The sequence below is a fragment of the Cupressus sempervirens genome, chromosome 8, assembly GCF_028749045.1.
Source record: "Cupressus sempervirens isolate cs-2001-9-10 chromosome 8, ASM2874904v1, whole genome shotgun sequence".
NCBI classification, from domain to species: domain Eukaryota; kingdom Viridiplantae; phylum Streptophyta; class Pinopsida; order Cupressales; family Cupressaceae; genus Cupressus; species Cupressus sempervirens.
In genome coordinates, this window is record NC_143125.1 from 236620637 (window position 1) to 236636880 (window position 16244).

The 16244-nt window shown below is 32.6% G+C and overlaps 2 pseudogenes; both read right to left on the reverse strand.

Moving 5' to 3' along the window:
* Positions 1-10811: 10811 nt before the first annotated feature.
* LOC149542370 (negative regulator of the PHO system-like) lies at positions 10812-11864 on the reverse strand (annotated as a pseudogene).
* Positions 11865-14415: 2551 nt separating this feature from the next.
* Positions 14416-15471, reverse strand: LOC149542371 (cyclin-dependent kinase B1-1-like; annotated as a pseudogene).
* Positions 15472-16244: the final 773 nt, after the last annotated feature.

Consider the following 16244-nt stretch of genomic DNA (forward strand, 5'->3'; position numbering starts at 1 on the left):
TTTTAAACCAAAATACAATATAAAAATCATAGAACCATATTTCTAAAAATTATGATAGCCACAAATCTATCATTATGCAAGCCTCCCTCCATAGAACTGAGCCTTAATCTCTTTTTGATTCCTTTAGAAAAATAGTAACTAATTTCCTTCCTTTTGAAGTCCCCTCATTTCCTTAAACAATTAGAAAAAAACTCTCCACTATACTTTTAAACTTCAACCATGAAAAACAATCATAGCTATATATGTTCATTAAAGGATTGTCCAGTCACCATTTAGAGGAGATAAAGAAGCTTCATTGGGGAGAGGCTTGCCTATTGAGAAAATCTTTAACACCTTTACAAAAGCAGTTAGACATTGGAGCTCACATAAAACACTCACAAAATTATTATATAATGTTGAATTGAAAACATGTTTATCTTTGTCTTTTTCTATTGCTAGGCTTCTTTTTTCTTGGTAGGGCAAGGGCTCTAGTTCTATAGAGCCCTTGTTTTGAATGTTGCTTTTGTTATAATTTTTTAATTTTTAATTTTTATCTTTAAAAAATTATAATTATTTTAATTGTGGAAGTTGAATTTATATTTTAAGCAAGCTTTTACTTATATTTGTAAGTAAAGATAGATGTATAATTCAATTATATAAGATAGAATTAGAATAAATTATGATATTTTGTACATGATTTTAAAGTACATTAAACAAATTTATCTATTATTTACTAAGAAAAAAGCTTTCAAAAATAAAATAAAAAACATAGGTCATATTAGTGTTTATAGAATTATATATAAGTAAATGATAATCCATAACTTTTATTCTGAATCCCCTAATGCTTTCTCATTCTCCCTCCTTGATTTCTCACTATTTAACTACACCCAAATTCATGTCTAGATTCTCTTTCCTTTTAAACATGCTTTGGAGCATAAAAACATGAGTAGTTTAAATCCTAATTATAATCCTAGTAAGATAGAAAAACCTTATTCAATGTATCATTTAAAGCTTCTTAACCTTTTTTAGCATCTTTTTAAACTCATCAAACTTTCTTTTAGCATTGTACAGGTCTTCAAGAGGGCATATCAAGTTATGCAATGTGTTATGCCACGGATTACATGTATGATATACTCTCATTTTCTTGCTGCACATGGTTGTTATCACAATAACAACAAGGTACCATTATATTTTTCCCAGTAGTTGTACAGAAGAGTTCTATTTTGGGCAAGACATCACACAATAGAGTTGTTGATCATGATGAGTTATTTAAGGCTAGTTGAACTCTACCTATTCATCGATAGTTGGTGGGTCAAAGGACTCCAACAGTGACACCAACATGATTTTCGCTATTGCATATACAGTTGTTCTTGTTTCTAGGAGGGAAGTGATAAATAGGACAAGACACATTGTAGTTACAACATTACATCTAACACATTGGGTAGATATATTATGAGTAGACCGAGTCGACCCAAATCATCTTCAGAGGTATCATCCAGTACTACACCACTAACTGATGATGACTATAGAGTTTCATTTCTTCCTACTCTTAGAGATATACATGGCCTTAATGGAGAGAAAAAACATACATGGATCTGGCCTTGTATTTTCTAGATGATCTTTTATAGGAAAATTTGTACATTGTAGATGTGCAAAGGATACCTTCACAATATGTTGCATATGTGATTAGACATTTTCATAGCCCTTTATTTTGAGAGACCCATGGAATTCCATTAGATAATGGACATCAGAGTACACAACACTCCACATAGAACTTTGGTAATAGGTACTCTATATAGAACTTTGTTGCTCAAGAGCCTAGCACTCAACACTTTAGCCCTACACAATCTAACACTCAAGAATTTGCACAAAAATCTTTTCAAACTCCATGTGAGGGGATATGAGTTGAAGATGTATGTATTACTAATTATGGACTACACATTCTTGACAAGTAGATGCGAGAATCAAGTCATATTGATGTTGGCACTGAGATAGGATCATATATAGAGATGATATAATTTCATCTTACCAAATCTACACCACTTCAATCTCATCTTGTTACCCCTTTGCACTTTTCATCATTATAGAGTATTGAGATGATTAGAGATAGAGTTTATGTTTATGAAACCATAGTGCATGCCATTGACAATCCTCTTGCTTCTTAGACCCAGGTACTTCTTTTAAATTTCATTTTTATAAACACCAAATGTAAACACAAGTATATATTAATGTGTTGATATTTGCAAATGAATAATATTTTTGTAAGCACAAGTAATAGAACACAATTCTTCCAATGTTGGGATATGATCATGGTGGGAGGAGATACATTATTGATGTGACACCTACTACTAGTGGGAGTACATATCTGATGGATGTGACACCAACTAGTGCCAAGGTGATTTCTAAATAGACTTTTAAATTTTAATTTGTATACATGTACTTGAGTTAATGCATTTAAATTTGTATAAATATATGAAATTAGTTTATATATATGTATTTCTAATTATTGTTGTACTAAATTTACAAGGGTCAGTTGATACTTTGTAGGCACATGATGCTCATGAGTTTGATAACTTATAGTTTGAGTAGGTTGTCAAAGTATTTTCTACCTTTTTCTTTCAAATTCATAAAGCATTATTCTTACTAGCTCATAATTTGAAAGAGGTTTGAGTAATTGTTTGTTGTTTCAAGATTGTTACCCAAATTTGTAAGCATTTTTGTTTTCCATTTATCTTGGGCTTGCATAGAAGTTGAGGAATTATTTTCTATTACCAAACACAATGCTATGTAATTCAATAATGCAATTATAATGACATACTAGGTAAATTCATAGTTTCATAGGCTATTTGAGTGCTACCATCCTCTGAATATTTGTCGAGAAAAAGAAAGTGACTTACCATATTGAAAGAGAAAGCTGATTTTTATCCCTTCCTCATACATTCAATAAGAGTTCTTTTTGTTTGCATATAGTGAGCTCTCAGTCTCTCTAAATGTTATAGTTTTTAAGTAAGATTTTCAAAGGTAAAGTTATGAAAGCTATTAGCATTACCTTGACAATTTTAGCATAGTGTACTCATACAATCTTATATCATTATTTTATAAAATAATAGATTAAATTAATTAAACTTACACTCTTTTAGTCAGTTTTAAAAAATCTTAGCAGTCATGAAGATAGAAGCCCTTAAACAATTAAATAAAAGTATTTTTCTCATTTTTAGTGTGCAAGTTTTTAAATCATAAGAGGATAATATCAATTCATTTCTTGTAGTTTCTTTAAATTTAATAATCTAACAATTGTAGTCAATTTTATTCAATCATTTTGAATATCTTATGTACACAATGATCTCATTATATTTATTTTATTCATGTAGTGCCATGTTATAGGCATTTTGACACTTTTTTAAGGATGTCTAGGCAACACCCTAGTGTTCATGGACAATGCTTATAGAAAGCTCCATAATATTTTTTAGAACTTGTACTTTTCATTTGTGTAGATAAGCTTGTAATATTTAAATAATACAAAATATATTTTCACTAATTTGTTAGGATCAAATATATGCCAAATTGTAAGTAAATATTTTTTATTTTTCAATTCTAGTTTTGAGTAAGTCTTAGGAAGGGTAAATTGAAATAATTAGTAAGTCTTAGGAAAAGTAAATTGAAACAATTAATAAGTGTTCCCAATGTGCACTAAGCCAAATGGGGTAGCAATTTTTGGAGGGTGATTTCTCAGACCTTGTGAGGGGTATTGGAGAATTGTGAAGTTCACAAGGATCTTCTTGGGAAGGCCTAGAAGTACATAGATCAATTTTGTGGTAGTCCAACTAGATTCCATTAGGAGACCTAATATTGATTGGTGCAAAAAGTGGCAATGTTGCTCAGTTGAAAGTTTCTCAATGGTGTAACTTTCAAACCTTTCATCATAGGACCAAATTGTCTTCTCCATCAGCTCTAGTTGGTTGGCTAAATGCTAGTGGAGACCTCAATTTTATGGTTTAGCATCAAGAATCTCCCAAGGGATGTCATCCTAAGTGTTCCCAAGGTACACCAAGCCAAATTAGGTAGCAATTTTACATAACCTTGTATGTTACATAATCTAGGATTTAAACATATACAAAGGATTAGTGATATCTCTATCAATATTTAACCAAATAAAGCACCATGAGAATCACAATACTTAACATTTAAACACTTAAACTCAATTATTAACCATGAGACACTATTAGCCTATGTGTTAGCCCTTATAGGCTTTATTTATAACTTGACATCGTATTGAGCCTAAGAATGGTCCCAATGTTAGAATAGGTCAATAGGAATCAAAGGCACAATTGGTGTCAAGTAATATGCAAAGTTATGGATAAGGCACAATAAGGATCAAATTGGTAACTAGGTCCGGATTGGCAAAATGGCCTAAATTGACAAAGTAAGGTAATAAAAGAGTTTAGAAAGGATTAACAATGAGGACTAATTGGATTAAGGAATTTAAAAGGCTTCAGAATCATTACAAAGGCCAAAATTATGTTTGGAGGGAAAATCCAAAATGTGACTATAAAAAACTAATAGCTAGTTGCCTAATCCATTAGTTTGTAGTTTGTTGCAAGTTAGAAAGTTGGAGTTGGATTAAATCAGTTTGTATGGAGTTTATAAGTCTTGTTACATGCCAACAAAGGAAGATAATGTAATTGAAGACGATTCCCAATCTAGTCACACAAACTGTGGTCATGAAGAATTAATATAACTCGTACTTTGACAATTTTTTGTTGCATTTCTAAATAGTTCTCTTGCAAACTTCATTGGAAAAACATAAAATATGCTTGGGTAATAAATTTTAGTAACTATATCCATGGTATTTTTAATTTACTTGGCAATCTTGTTGATTGATTTAGGGACTGGCGCAGGACAATGATCTAAGATTTGGTCAATTCATAAGAATAAGGCCATTCTACTTCATGTTTCCTATTTCTCTTGTGGAATGGGCCTTTTGTACCTTTAATATGATCCTACTAATAATTTTAATGCAATAAATAATATTGATTGGATGGCGTTCACCTCAAGAACTCAAGGAGGGCTTGAAAAGTGTATGTGAATAGTATGAGTATATAATGGATTGAAAAATATACCCACACAATCATAGTATTTTATGGTTGAAATTATTTAAGTAAATTGAGCCAAGGTTTAGGATCCTTTGTTTGGATCTAGAAGTGAGAGGACACACAATTTTGAGAAAGCCCCAGTTTTAGGGAGTAAGCAAGGAGGGTTTGTTGATTGGCCTATCAAACAAGGATGGCTATGAAAACAACCTATAGAATCATAAGTTTGAAGCCATAAATAGGTTATGTACCAAATTTAGGCCTCTATGAAAAGTTTAAAAGGTACTTTCTTTATAAATTTGGCTTAATTAGGCTTAAAATTGGTGCAAACAACATTGGATCTACATTAATGCCCAAAGGAGTATTGTGAGACCTTGAATAATGTTATATAACTTCCCAAAGGGTATCAAAAATTACAATTTATTTTTTATGTGCATCCTGTAAGGAGGAGATGTTAGTGCATAACACACCAGACTATGGGACCCTTTCCTTTCATTGGTCTTTGCACTAGTTGATACTTGGGAAGGGGGCTAGGTTCATCCCATACCACACCTAGGGGTAAATCATCAAACTAACTAGGTAAAGCATACCATTTATGCATCAAACTTAACCAAAAGTCATACCATAAGGTTGATCCAATTATCACAAATACATATTCCTCCTAACAATGTTTCTTCCATGTAGTTCATTAAAAAGCTAACCAACAAGGACATACATCACATGCATGAAATTGGATCCTAGGCCCAAATGCTCCTAGAAAAATCAACTCAATTCCCTATATCAACATGTGTATCCCTTGCCTAGATGCAACGAGAAGTAACCATCTGCTAACTAGGTGGTACAAGTGATAGTTTATTGGCATATTATGCTCATTGTCCTACTTTTAACTCAAGTGAATAAGCTTATCTTAAGTGGGTAATAGAATTTATCTTATGGTGATCACCTCGAATGGATAAGACTAGTCTACTTGTGAGAGGAATGCAAACCACTACATATGCCCTTTTAGGGTCCTAACACAATTTGTTGGTGTAAAATTCAACACCTATACTTGGCTTGGCATACAATTAGAAGAGAAGTTATGAATTCAGAGCAAGTAGAGCATAATTGAATGATCAAAGAGCATCTAGACATAAATTATTAAAGTCTACGATTAAATATCTTGATAAGTAACAATTTCATAATTCATTATATGAAATTAAGTAGATATCGACTATAAAATAGTCAACTGAATATATTATATGTCTTTATATTGAAATCAAATTATGTATTATATATAATTTTTTAGGCTTTCTAAACCTGTCCATATCCATTATTACCTATTTTGTCCTCAACTAAAGTCTGCTACATAGGTTCAAGGTTAAAAAGAAATAGTTCCTCAATCCCTAAAGTTATCGTTGGCTAAACACTCATCTACAAACTTGAAGTCACAAGGGTATCTTTAACCCTAGTATTTCTTACATTCTTATGTCTGAACATGTCAAAGTTACATGTAGTTCTCATCGCTAGGTTTCTCAAAGGATCTACACATAGATTCTCATTATCCTAAGTCTTCACTAATATTTCCCCTCATAGTTAATGGAGATTAGTGATTATTAAGAAATCTAATGACCATTTAGTAACCCATACTATCACACTTACTCTAAAGATATGAGAGTCTTGAATCAAGCTCACCCATTTATCATTCATAAACCAATTTGATCATCCAAAAGTTGCTTTACAAACATAGGCCTGGGATAATTATTACTATGTAATGCATTAGCACATAGAAAGCACTTTCATTAATGGAAAAAAAATTGGCAGACCTTACTTTAAATCTGTAATATGAGAGCACACACAATTATCAAGATGAAGACTAATCTCAAATAAAAGGAGCTTCTAATAGAACGAGGGTGAATGGAAATTGATCCATGTCAAAAAAAACTTCCCATCATCTTTTAACTCACCTTTGTTTGTGATGGTTAATTGTCAACATCTTACCCATGTTTCTCAAACCATTGAATAGTGTATCATGTATAAATTGAACATTTTCAATACTCCATTGATGTTTCCTTTTTGCTAAGTCCATCTTGTTAGAAAAGATGCCAGTGCTCTACATTTTATTCACAAGACCTATCTTTTCAAATAGTTATTTTGTTAGGTGTGAAACCACCCCTCACCATTTCTTCATATATGCAAATGTAGAAGCACAAACAAGGCATGTGACCTGTTTGATAGAATGCCTGAAAAATATGTCACCTCATGGAATGTGGTGGTTGCAAGATAAGAAGAAAATGGGTCTATTAAAAACACTTCCGAAACTTCTGAGAAAAGGCTATGGAAAATATTAAACCAAATTTATTGCAAGAAAACTCCCTTTGTGAGCCCCTAAAAGAACTAGAGTCTCGATGATTGCAAGGTTTGTACAAAAAATTATCTCTAGCACGGCCTGAACATCCCAACCAATTTCGAAGAATTCATCTTAGTATGATATAAAATACTCATTTTGGTCTGTTAAAAAAAATCCTTAATAGTATCACCACAATAGGAACATACATTTGTTTCCAAAATGTACTTCAATCTTTCTATTAAATGGTGAATTTGGATTGTGGAGAGATTTTTGCTTAGTAAAAGTGGCATGAACTTCCCAATTGGATTCATTTTGTAAATATATAAATGAGCAAAGAAATGGAATCAAACATAAACAAAGAAGATGAATACACAAGACAAAATATTTATTGTGGTTCGGAAAAACTTGTGGTTCAGAAAAAGTTGCCTACATCTACCCTCAAGAAGGGAAATCTTTATTATGGAAACATCTGATACAATACAGTACAAGACAGTATATGTGTATTTATACATTAGCATAATCCTTCAATCAAAGATCCATGAGAAGATGAATAGACAATGTGACCGTTGGACTTCATATTTCAACAATCTTCCCCATGAAGACCAATGGACACCCCCATACACTACAACATTCCCTACTCCTTTCGAATGATTGATGAGACCTTGAGAAGAGAAGATCTCAAGGTCGCCAAACTTTGTTCCAACACACTCCTAATGAGCCTTCTCCAAGTCAGATCAGAGTAAAAAATGCCTTCCCCAATCCTTACACATGCAAAATCGCCCATAGACACATGAGGAGAATTAGAGTTTTAAAAATCATATTCTTCTGATATGACTGGATGTAACTTTATGAATTCCTCCAGCCAGTCATCGCATACCATCTCAACAATAGTTTCGCCCATTTCCTCCTCACTTGGGCGTCTATTCAACTGCCCATTCACCTGATCCAGTGCAGCAAACACCTCCGTTGGCACCATTTTCCCGTTCTTCCTAGCGGAAGTCTTGCCCAGAGTTGAGGCATTACAAATTCCATTCACATTAATATGAAAGAAAAAATTGATCTCTGACACTCCCCTGGGCGCGGAAAGCATGTCAGAAAGCTCTAAAAGATTGAGCAGATTATTGTCCTCAGTTATCTGGTTCAAAAGCTCCATTTGATTATTAAAGTGAGTGCAGAGCACTTGCTCTTTCTCTACTGGAGACATAATCACCATCGGCATTGCAAAATTGTGTGACAGTTGGGCTGAAGATTCGGAGTGACCAACCCATGGATTATCGAGGACTGCTTCATAGGAATTACCAAACATGTGGGTTCCCAATTTGTGATGTGGATGATTCTTACTGTTGTTTGCAGACTGTGGGAGGATGCCCTGCATCTCACTACGCAGCCCTGTGGTGTTCTCCATACACACCTCTTCAAAACTCCCTACGCAGGCCATGGTGTGTTGAGCATGTTCTTCTCTAAACACTCTATTGTTATCATTTAAAATGCTAAAATGCGGGCCCATCTCACCATCACAACTGTGCACTGAAAGAGTAAGTGCTTTTGTTTCAACCTTACCGTGGATATCTTTTGTACCAGTCAGAGAAATGTGGTCACCGTGGTTTCTAAACACATCACTGTGGTAACTGTTATCATTACCATCATGGGAGGAGTCCAGAATGACTCTTCAAACAAAGAATTATCTTTGTTTTGATCTCTTTCATTGGACTGTTCAAACAGAGAACTCGTTGGAAGCCCAAACATATGAGTCTTATGCCTAACTGTGGCTGCCCTTGTGATGTTTAAATTATTGTCCTTCCATTTTCTTTCTTTTTCTTTACCTATCCCTTTATCTTCTTCAGAGAAGACTACAGTCATTCTGCTTCTATTGCTGTAATCCGCAACAATAAAGATAAACAATGAAGATGAATATACAAGACACAATATTTATCCTGGTTAAGTAAAACTTACCTACATCTACACTGGAGCAGGAAAATATTTATTATGGAAACATCTGATACAATACAGTACAAGATAGCATATATGTATATTTATACATTAGTATAAGCCTTTAATCGAAGAGTCATAAGAAGATGAATAGATAGTGTGATCGTTAGACTTCACATCCCAACACTTTTCAGCCCATGTCATATACTAATTGCCAACTAGACCACGAGTTATACTACTAGTATGTCCTCAAAAGGCCAAAACAAAAGTTTTAAATAGTATTGAGCTTGCTAATTCTATTGCTTTGAGAGATAAATTGAAAAGAAAAGATGTAGAAAATGCAAAATTAGATCAAAAGTCATTACTTCTAGAGAATAAAATCCAATTAGATTTGTCGTCATAGATTCCCTAACATTAGGATAATCAGACATTAATAAATTGTTGATTGAGTCAATTGTTTAGATGTAAGTTATGCTCTTCTAAATGCTCATGAATCGTTTTCAGGTAGATCTTATTATTTGAATTATTTGGCTAACTTAGTTCCCTGGTATAGGAAAAACCCCATTTATCTTCCTCCATGTTTGACTTATTTACCGTTTCGGTTGCTAAGTCATCTAATTACTGTTTTTCAAAAACAGAGCATTGATATACACTGTTTCTTTATTTCCTTTTAGCTGCAATATGTTTCGGTTATCTTAACTATCATTGTGGAATACCAATGTATTGTTTATGTTTAGTTTTATGAAAGACTAAAAGCAGGACTCGTAGCTGCCACGATTCACTTCCACGTCACCTTCTAAAAAAGAAGGTTCAGAAAAAGCTGTAATATGTTGACTTGTTAATAAAAAATATTGAGGACATTTATTATCCTCCAAAATCCAAAAGTTTTGAAATTCCTGCTTGCATCTATGCACTAATGACAGTTCAGGCTTCAACTAGTTATAAATTAGGTGAATCGAAATACTTACATCTAAGAATTATGTGCAGCCAAATCCTAAAATTATTGCTGAAATAAAATAAAATAATGACAATATGAGATACATAGAAAACTCCAACTAAATAAAGTATTAATTTTTTTCCTTTTATTATTATAATATAACGCACTCATTAAAATCTAAATGTTTGTAAAAGCTTGAGAAACTTAACAATGGAATCTATGACTGACTGTGATTATAATTACAATGCTTGTAAAGTTGTTTTCACACTTTCTTGAAACACTCTTTTACACATTTCATATTATGCATAGATGGAAAAGAACATTCTTAACAATCATTAACAAATAGATAGTTCATACAAATAAAGATTGGTTGATATTGGCATTCCATAGAATATCAATAGCATAAAGTGAAAAGCTTTTCAATATTTCACCCATGTTACAAACAAAGAAAATTTCTTATCCGAAACCCACAATTAAAATATCCTTAGATTGTAGGCAAGAAGTCTCATATAAGCCTGCAGAGCTCACATTCGTGTTGCAATCCAAGAAATTAAAAATCATGGAAAGAGAAGAAGTAAGGATGTTGAAAGCACTGTTTTGCTGTTAACCTTTTGCTGGGATCCACCTCCAACATCTTCAAGAGACAATCCATGCATATTGAACATCTCATCTTTTTAGTTGTACTTTCAAGCTGATTCTGCAAACCAGACCTCCATCCGCCACATCCCAAAATATTGTTCAAAAGCTCCACACGGATATCTGTGTAGTTTAGATGTGATAAAGCATCCCAATATTTGTCTATCATCTCCCATGCAGAACCTCCCACGTGCTGAAATACAATACTTAGCTGCTCCTCTGGAGACTGCCCACAGAACAGGGGTTCTCCTATGACCATCTCTGCAAAAATGCATCCCAGTGCCCAGATGTCGATTGCAAAGCAATTGTATATCTTTTGTTGCATTAATAACTCAGGAGCTCTGTACCACAAGGACACATATTCTTTCCCATTTCTTTCCATCATACCATTCTTTTTTTCCTTCACCGTCTTAGCCAATCCAAAGTTTGCAAGCTTAATTCTGATGCCCCCCGCCGTGTTAATGGAGAGGAGACAATTACTGGGCTTGAGATCTCTGTGTGCAACACCCATGTCATGGCAGTAGGCCACTCCACAACACACCTCCCACATTAGCCCTTTCACCAAGCCAAACCTATTAATGTTCCTCAAATATAACCAGTTATCATGATATGGATATCCTCCATGAATAGTTTTGTTGATGAATGAGAGTAGATCCATATCCATCAACTCCATAGCAATGTAAAAAATTTCATTTGGATGAGCCACACCCGAATCATAAGCATTATGGGTGGTTTAATCCTTGAGGAAACAACCGTGCACTATTTCTGTCGTACCTCGTCCAAGAATCTGCACCACATATGGACTGGGAGATAACAACTTCAGTATCTCGCTTTCCTCAAATGCAACATCAATGCACAGAGATATTTTGATTGCCACTGTATTTCCCTTGTTGAGATCCAGAGCTTTTGCTACGGCTCCATTAGCCCCACGGCCCAAATAGTTCGCCAACCTGTATCTGGTCCTCATCAAATAATACTTCAAAATGTCCCTCCAATTTATTTCAAGAAAGAAACCAGTCAATTCGAAATAAGCTGAATGAAATATACTATTTATACTACAACATGTTTTTTCTGTAGATGTTCTTTACAACGTGCTTTTCTTTAACACGTTGTGTAAAGCTATATAAAGAATTCTTTTTAATATATATTGCATGTTCTAATAATAGAATGCCAACTAAAGGAAACTATAATTTATATTTTTATTAGTATTAAATAATATTTTGATATAATTATAAATTAATCTGCATTTTCATTGACAAGTTATTTTTAAAATTATTTATTCAATTTAATTTAAATTAAAGCTTTGTCGATCTGAATGAGAGCGGCAAGTTAAAGATTGAGTTAAGACAATAGACATGTGAAAATATAATAGTAACTTGAGTCTACTTTCATCCATGTGAAATTATTTCATTGAGTAGAAATGGTTCATGTATGTGAAATGGTTTTTTTAACTGAAATGTCTTTTATAAATTAAATGATCTTTATATAATTCTTTTTTATAATTTATGATCATGATATTGGTTTCAAATATTTTTTTATATTGAAATTATCTTTTATTTATTTATTTTATATTTATTTTGTAATTCTAGAAGTAAAATTTCTTGTTTAAACAAATCTTAACTAATCAAAGATGTAATTTAGATAAAAATGGTGGTTCTAATCTTCACATTTTACTTTTGTTAAAAAAAATCATAAGATATTTTATTTTATTTTATTTTTATTTTAATTAATGTTCAATAATATTTTGATATAATAAGAGATGTAAAACTTTGGAATACAAGACATGCAAAAAGTTAAGAATTGGGATCATACACTCATGCATGTAAAATTATCTTTTTTTAATTAGAAATGATTTATGTATGTGAAATGATCTTTTTAAAGTTGAAATATTATTTTTTTAAGTTTAAAAAATTTAGTATAAATTAAGCATGGCCTGAAAATTAAAAACTACTACAAGTGTCCCTATGTACACTCAATGGTAGTATAACAATTGAAAATATTCTAGCTTTTCAATTATATGACGTGTTGTTTTCTTTACATTTGTTTCACAAATTAATTCACCCATGACTTGGAAAAATTCATCTCAATATGATATAAAACACCCATTTTAGGTTGTCAAATCAAATCCTTGATAATACCACCACAATCAGAAAACCCTTTTTCATACATTTGTTTTTTTAAAAATGTACTTCATTCTTTCTATTAAATGGTGGATTTGGTCAATAAATAGACTTAATATATTTGTTTAGTAAATGTAGCATGAAATGCTTATTTAAATTCTTTTCATCTCATGTCATAGAATCAAAAGATTCACAAGAGGCATTAATTTTGAGATCAAAATTAGATCAAAAGCCATTACTTCGAGGTTCAGAAGATGACATGCAATTGCAATTGTCATTATTGACTCTCTAACATTAGGATAATCAGACATCAAGAAATTTTTCATTCAGTTAGTTGTTTAGTTATTTTGTCTGAAAGCCACATCCATAAGATATGTTCTCCTGTCATGAATTATTTTCAAGTAGATTTTAATATTTGTTATTTTGCTAATTTAAACCCTTTTATAGGAAAAACTAAATTTTAAATTTCATCTTAGTTCATATTATTTCATATGTATGACTTATATAATTGTTTTGGTTGCTAACTTGCGAAGTCATCTAAATTATCGCTATGGAATACAAAAGTATTAATATACAATAAATAATTTAAATTTTGACTGTTATTTTTATTTTCACTTTTTATGAAAGACTAAAAGTACGTCTTGAAGCTGCCTTGAACAAGAATTTGTTAAAGAATATAGAGAAACGTGTATCTTCCTCTAGACCAAAATTCTCATATTTTTTCCAAAGAACTTTAATATGAAATACTTGTTTGTATATATGCACGAGTGCGAATGGCTTAAACATCACACACTAAGGCTTCATTTCTACAGTAAAAGTGTTAAATAGTCAAAGTTTGACTTACTTTTCCAAGCTTAATTTCTTCCTAGTGTGTAATATTTAAGACTGGCCGCAGAATGAGTCTAATAAAGCTTAGAAGCTCTAACACTAAATTTAGATTTCAACTTAACTCTTAATTTATTTTTCTTCTATCGTAGACCATACTCGTTAAAACCTAAATGTTCGTAAAAGCTAGAGAAACTAAACAATGGAATCTATGGCTGATTCTAATTATAATTAGAATACTTGAAAGTTGTTTATACACTTTCTTGAAACACCCTTTCGCACATTTCTAATTATACATAGATGGAAAAGAATGTCTTGACAATCATAAACTCATAAATTGGTCTTACAAAATAGAGATTGCTTGATACTAGAATTCTATAGAATATTAGTATCATAAAGTGACGAGCTTTTCATTTCACCCATGTTAACAAACAAAGAAAATTTCTTATCCAAAACCCACAATTGGAATACCCAGAGGCAAGCAAGCATGTCATAATAATTGAAATAACCATAGATTGCAGGCAAGAAGTCTCATAGCCTGTTGAGCTCACATTGGTGTTGCACTCCAAAAAATTAAAAACCATGGAAACGGGAGAAATAAGGATGTTCAAGGCATTGATTTGCTGTTAATCTTCTGTTGGGATCCACCTCTAGCATCTTCAAGAGCAAATCCATGCCTTTTGAGCATCCCATCTTTTCAGCCGTACTTTCAAGCCGATTCTGCAAACCAAACCTCCAGTCGCCACATCCCAAAGTATTGCTCAATAGCTGCACACATGAGATTTCTGTATAGTTCAAATCTGATAAAGCATCCCAGTCTGTGTCCATCATCTCCCATGCAGAACCTCCCACGTGCTGAAATACAATACTTAGCTACTCCTCTAGAGACTGCCCACAAAACAGGGGTTCTCCAATCACCATCTCTGCAAAAATGCATCCCAGTGCCCAGATGTCGATTGCAAAGCAATTATATGCTTCTTGTTCCATTAATAACTCAGGAGCTATGTACCACAAGGACACGTATTCTTCCCCATTTCTTTCTATCACACCATTCTTTTTATCATTCACCATATTTGCCAATCCGAAGTCTGCGAGCTTAATTGTGATGCCTCCTGCCTTGTTAATGGAGAGAAGGCAATTATTGGGCTTGAGATCTCTGTGTGCAATGCCCATGTCATGGCAGTAGGCCACTCCATAGCACAGCTCCCACATTAGCCCTTTCACCAAGTCAGACCTATTATTATTAGTGTTCCTCAAATACAACCAAGTATACCAGTTATCATGATATGGATATGATCCTCCATGAATAGTTTTCTTGATGAATGAGAGCAGGTCCGTATCCATCAACTCCATAGCAATGTAAGCTATTTCATTTGCATGAGCCACACCCGAATCATAAGCATTATGGGTGGTTTCCTTGAGGAAACAACCGTGCACTATTTCTGCCTTGCCACGTCCAAGAATCTGCACCACATACGGGCTGGGAGATAAGAGCCTCAGTATCTTGCTCTCCTCAAATGTGACATCAATGCACAGAGATATTTTGATGGCCATGGTACCTCCCTTGTTGAAATCCAGAGCCTCTGCTACGACTCCATACGCACCACGGCCCAAATAGTTCCCCAACATGTATCTGCTCCGGCTCATCAAATAATTCTTCAAATATTCCCTTCAATTTATTTTCTCCAGTCAATTTGAAATACGCTGAAATGAAAGGTTTTATAGTACAGCACGCTTTTTCAGAAGATGTTTTCTGCTTCTTTAACACTTGGTCTAAAACTGTATTAAGATTTTTGTCAAACTATGTAAAGATTTATTTATTTATTTTTAAATATTGTGCATGTTCTAATAACAGAAACCTAACAAACCAAAATATGATTTAGATAATAAAAATAGAAATTGTGATCTTCAGATTTTAATTTTCTTAAAAAGAGAGTGATAAGTTATTATTTATTTATTTTCAATATAGTGATTATTTTATGTTTTTATTGAAAGTAATGTAATTATAAATTAATGATAAATTATGTTTGAAATTATTTATTTCATATAATTTTAATTAAAGTTGAATGGACCAGCAAGCTGAAGAGTGAGTTTAGAATATAGGTATATCAAAGATGATGTTGAACTTCAGTCATGCATGTAAAATTATCTTTTAACTAAAAATGTTTCATAAATATGAAGGGTTTTTTAAGTTAAAAATATCTTTTTCAATTAAAAATATTTAGTTTAATTTAATAGAAGTTTCTAATCACATTTTATTTCTTAGAAAGATAATTGTGTGACTTAATTGTATAAGATTAAGTTGGAAATGTGGATAATATCTATTATAAAATGATTAAAATTTAATTTTTACAATGGGAGAATGGGTGGAGTGGGATGGTGTGAGCATGCTAATGTTAACT